We start from the raw sequence: 6,209 nt of genomic DNA, 5'->3' as shown, positions 1-6,209 counted from the left end.
TGACTTCGACGTTTTTTATCCGTTACAGTAGATTTGAAAACGTCACACTCCATGAAATTGTAATTCATTATGAACCTTATTCTCAGAATAATAGCTAATGAAACGACAAAGTAGAGTATTTGAAATATATTTGAAGCTCAAAGTTTAAGGCTTTAATTAAATATAATCTACATACTAAAAAATAAACCATTAAACATTTAAGTTAAATATACAAAATTAAACAATTAAAATCATATAACTATTAATAATAATAAATACAGAATATTGAAATAATAGATTGATCCAGATAATTTTTTCTTGTTTTAACATCGGAATTCAGTTAAATATGTCATAACTTTAGGTTGCAATACACAAGCGAGACGTGGAGTTTAATCAAAAAGATAATTACCCCTCTTCTTCATGTGGAAGTTGCTATATACAATTGTGCACAGGATAGATATATCTCTACCGATGAGATCTAACTAATTATTAATAATAAAGTAAATGTCAAAATTATAAAATTAGACAATAAATATACTAATAAAAAAATGTTATAAATAAATTCATCGTAAAGATTTAGAGCAAAAGCTAATTATGTAGTAATATCCGGCGATATTACTCCCTATTAAGAGCATCAAAAAGATTTTTCCCCGTTATTTAGGTATGCTTATATAACAACATACTATTATCATGATGGATATACACAATTGTTAATTATAATGCAACACCCAATGTAACTACCCTCGTTGTTGTGACCATTTAAACAGTTGTTTTTGCCTTTTATGAGTTTTCTGAACACCATTTCTTGGAGCCCATCAACCATAGCTAAGCCTTTAGTGATAAAAGTAATATTTATTGACTATGTAATATTGGAAAACCTAATGATCATACCCAAGTCTTTAAGTGAAGAAACTAATGTCAGACAAGCTAGTTGCGGACCGTCCAAAGCTACAACCCTCGTTGTTGTGACCGTTTAAGCACTTGTTTTGCCATTTAATGAGTTGTGTATCATAATTCTTGATATGTTTAGCTAAAATAGAATCATATTTTATGGTTAGATTTAAAAAAAATTGAATACTTACTGTGAGATAGTACAAAATTCAGAGTTCCATTTCGATATTCGTAAATACTTTTTACTGATAACTTGATCATCATTTGGTGTGGATGACTCAAAACATTTTTATATGTATTTCTATATATGACATCAGTACCAACATCATCCATTAATTTAATGATGGTTCCTCGGGAAGGGATAGGTTTACCCGTGTATTTCTCCATAAATTTTTTGAACGTAGATGATTAGCAATGGATAAGATTATATTACATGCAATAAGCATCGTTGTGAGATCAGACTTAAAGTCTGACTTGATGTATTCATCGTCAAATTGATTTTATAGATGAATATCCATACTCTTGTTATGAGATGAGGATAATGAGTGGCGTGTAATTCTAGACAGGGGACTAAAGGCACATTTATATCGACAAATCCGACAAACCATCTGTTTCTCATCTGGTAAGTATTTTCCAAATTCCTGGGCCTCCATTTTCATAAATCCAGACAGAAGGCGACGTCATTTTGGTGATTTTATTCAGTTCCCTATCGACTATCACCATCTAATATTATATTAATATTGAATAATAAAGGCGGGAATGATAACGTTCATGATTGATAGAAGAAGATGTATATTATTTAATCAATGATGCCATAAGTATTTTTTCTCTTCTCCTCTCACGCTTTTCTATTCTTACCAAAATTATCACCCTTACTTATAAGGCTCTGATATGGCGTAGCCATAATTTTATCTCAACATCACGTGGTATCTTAAGCAACTCTTCTATTTTGCGATAATAATATTTCAAATCCCAAAATTTGTTCTTTAGCAAAAAGTGACTTGCTCACCATGGTCCTGTAGACGTTCAACTGCTTGGAGTCGGTGAATAAAAATTTGTGGGATCACGATCAAGTATCATTTTCTCTACTTGTACGTAAGCTAGAGAGCACAAATTTGTTCTTTGTTTTTTTTTGTGACTAATTGTTTATCCTTTAATATATCGAAATCTGAATTAATTTAAATCACTCAACCTTCATTAGTTATAGAATTAATAAGGGTTAAGATTTCAAAGGACCACCCGGTATAGCAAGTACATATATAGGCTGAAATTACTCCGAGTACAAGAAGAGCTCACATATTTAACTCCTGAACAACCCCCAAATTGTTGCTCTCCGTCTTTTATGAGCACATTCTTTAGAAAATAAAGGATCATGTTCAGGTTTCAACTAAAAAAAAGTTGTTCCCGTTTTCGTCTATCGGCAACTATTTATAAATTATATATCCTCTCTAATTAACACAACCTTGTGTTGTAAAAAGGAACCTTTTTTATTCAATCTACAGACTACGACTATATTGTATTCTCCAAGGTTAATAGAAATAAAAGGTTAGACCATCATGTAATCGGGCTTGCTAGAATTTTCAATTTGATGTATCGTACCGACTGCTGGGCAAGACAGTCAGATTTTGACAAAACACGCAATCGATCATTTTCTATAACATCATTATTGCTAGAATTTTCAATTTGATCTATCGCACTGACTTCTCGCCAAGACAGACACATTATGACAAAACACGCAACTAATCCTATTCTATGACGTCAATATTAAAAGCGTGCTGGAAGTCAAACATCAGTCATACATGTGTTATGGTATAATCTTGTAATTCTATAAGCCTTGGTATTCCCTAAGTAAAGAGGCCTTTTCAAGGAATAAAGCCTTACGGATAATCCAAAAATAACCAATATTTTAACTTATTACTTTATAGCTATATCTACGCAGGGAGACTATGAACAGTTGTACTAGTGATGTGCCGTGAGCTAAATTTTGTTGCATGAGTATTTTCGAGTTTAAGAATACTAGAGAAATTACTCGTTACTTGCCTGAATACTCGTTACTCAAAAAAATCATATTTTTTAAAGAATTATTGAAACAAAGGATTATTATTAGATCCTTGATCAAGCATTTCTTTTAGATGCCCAGACAACTTTTTTTTCTAAAAATAATTATAGAATGATAGTTGTAAAGTATTATTATTAATAAAATAATTTAATCTCTAGTTGAACCACAAGATTGGGAAATTGTCAAACTTGTATATCTTATACGAGGTGTTCATTCAAATTACGGAAATCATTCCTCTTCATCTACCCATACTCTATACAATGAGTAATATTTACATGGAGAGTTCACTTCTTTTCTGAAAATGCATAGGTTGACATAAACAATCATCTTTAGAATACCTACGTATAATCTTTTATACAATCAAACGCCACGTAGTTATACTAAAGATGATTGTTTATGTCAACCTAGGTATTTTCTTAAATGAAGTGCACTCCATGTATATAGTGAAAGGTGAAAATCCAGTGTGGAATGGGCATGTTAAAAAAAGAAACCGAAAATCAAAATGGTAACCCCAATGCATTCAACTAAGTAGCGCATCGAAGGCTAACGCCATTATTAGCGAAAAAAATATCTTGGTCAAAATTTACTTATTTTGTCCGCTAGAGGTATTAGTATTTCATGCATTTTGCAGAATCATTTTCTGTTCTCTCGTGAATGAGAAACAGTAAACAGTACTGTACTGTTTCTACTTTTATTTACTTCATTCATTCATTATTCATATACTTTTTGCTTGAACAATTATGGAGAAGAAATTATGATTCAAAACGCAGAATGGTCTGCAGGTTTCCAATTAGGAAGATATTTAAGATTTGATATCCATTTTTTTTTCTTGCCACTTTTGGATTTTTGGGGATGGTAAATTTTAAAAAGCGAATGTTTCCTTGAAGCTTTTGGAAATTTGACTCAGTTCTATTTTTGCATCCTTGGACTCCTTTGGATCCTTTGCAACGATGACCCTTCAAATTTTTTATAATAATATGTAAATATAAAATATTTAAGACTAGAATAAATTATATACGTATTTATAACTTATTAATACTACGTAGCATGTACTATAAATAAGTAAGTGACGTCATACAAAAGCGACAACTTGCAAAAATATTATGACAAATATTGACCATACTATTTTCTCAGGCTAACGGTGCTCGATGCACTACTTGGTTTAATGCTAACTAACCCTAACTATTTGAAGAATGCATTGGAGGAGAGAAAGGATAATGCTCATGACGTTTCATTAGATCAGCTACAATCAGCTGTGACAAGAGAGGAAGGAAAAAATAATATTAAATAGGACATTTGCTAGAATTACTCGGATTTTAATCCCCAATTCTACGCTAAGTCCAATAAGGGCTCGCAATTGTAACTCCACAACAAATCCTCAGGGCTACGCTCCGTCTTTTATGAGCACACACGAACGTTCAATCAGGTTTTGAATATAATTGAATCTATTTAGGAAAGGATGTTCACTAATCAGGAATTAAATAATAATGACAATAATAATGATTTTTGGAATTTTTTTTTTCAAAATCCATAGCTATTTACATAAAAATTAAATTTTAAGTTTGAAATTTTCTTCAAAAATCCAGTTATTTCGCTTTTTTCCCCATTTTCGCGTAAATTTTTTTCATCCTGACCAAAAAGTTTTGGATTAAAAGCTAAAATTCATTAATTTGGGGGTCCTATAGCCTCTCCAGCCCACCCTTGCATACGCCTCTGAATATCTCAAATTTATCTTTACTGAGTGAGTTTTGATATAATTGTAACAACTGATAGCTAAATAATCTATAATTTGAATGGTGTCAGTTTGATCAAAAACAATGAAAAGCTAATAACATTATTACGAAATATGACAATTACTCTTCAAACTCAGTTTTTATCCAATTTGTTTGAAGAAAATTGGCAAAAACATATTATACAATTTCCAAAGAGTTACCCTGCGTTGCTCGGGTCAAGGAGAGAGCAGGAAATCCAATTGACAATGGTTAATATAATTTCTTCTTAATGAAGAAATTTAGACACTTCGGCGCGTGTGAGTATTTTAATATATGTATTAATTAGAATTAAAAAATATATATATATTGTGCCAAGGTTAAAAGAAATACAAGGTTATACCATAATCCATGTACGACTGATGTATTTAGTGGTTGAATATTTTGTCGAAATCTGTTTTTCTTCCCCAGCAGTTGGTACGATACATTAAATTGAAAATTATATTAATAGTGACGTCATAGACTATGAGTGGTTGTGTATTTTGTCAAAATGTGCCTGTCTTGTCCTGCAGTCGATACGATACATCAAATTTAAAATTCTAGGAAGCCCCAATTACATGATGTCCTAACCTTATATTTCTATTAACCTTGATATTGGGTTATAAAATTCAAATAACATACTAACAAATATGAATGAAAAATTTTTACTGGATGATAATTACATTTTATTTTGTCATAAATTGTCAAATCGAAATTCGCCAAGAAAATTGCATAAAACTTTTTTGCATTAATTTTGCAAAAACAATGTACTAAATAACTTTTTTTGAATTGTAAAGAGGAATGCAAACCAATCAAGATTTTTTTCGTACTTGCAAAAACGAAAAAGTTATGGAGAATAATGTCGTGGAAAAAATAACCCCAAAAATTCCAAAAATTATCAAATACAATGTTCCGGAAATTGAAAATACTATTAATGAATTACTACAAAAACATTTTTTGTGGACCACCGTCTTAGTCTGACCAGGTTCAAAAGAGGGTCCCCAGGGGGTGGGCTGAAGAGGCTCTAGCCCCCTCCCCCAAATATAAAGAAAATTAGTTTGTCATATTTCTTTCCAAAAAATATAACACTGCGGACGCCCCTGTACCCATGTAAGTTTCTACATCGATGGTTCAACGGTTTGGACACCTATAGACACAAATATATATATATATATGTAGCAGTTAAAGTAAGAAATCCGTTATTATGCACATAACAAGTTTATGTGAATAATAACTCAAAAAAGATCGTTAATATGCAAAATCATTTGAATAATAAATCTCACCATTATCTTTTGTGACCCTTTCTAGAGACACAAATCGATGCTCGGCCACTGGGAAGTGCAGCATGTCCACAGGACTTGATTTAGAGTTAGCACTCTTTGTCAATTCATGTATTACAATTAGGGATACCATCCACTGTAACCTCGGTTCATATCTTGGCCCACGGGTTGTCTTGCATGCCAACACGACTAACAAACGGGTTGGAAACCAACACCAATTCATCTAACATAATCAGAAACGGCATCCACTAT

This window comes from Lepeophtheirus salmonis, chromosome 1 (genome assembly GCF_016086655.4).
Source record: "Lepeophtheirus salmonis chromosome 1, UVic_Lsal_1.4, whole genome shotgun sequence".
Lineage (NCBI taxonomy): Eukaryota > Metazoa > Arthropoda > Copepoda > Siphonostomatoida > Caligidae > Lepeophtheirus > Lepeophtheirus salmonis.
This window is presented reverse-complemented; position numbering follows the sequence as displayed.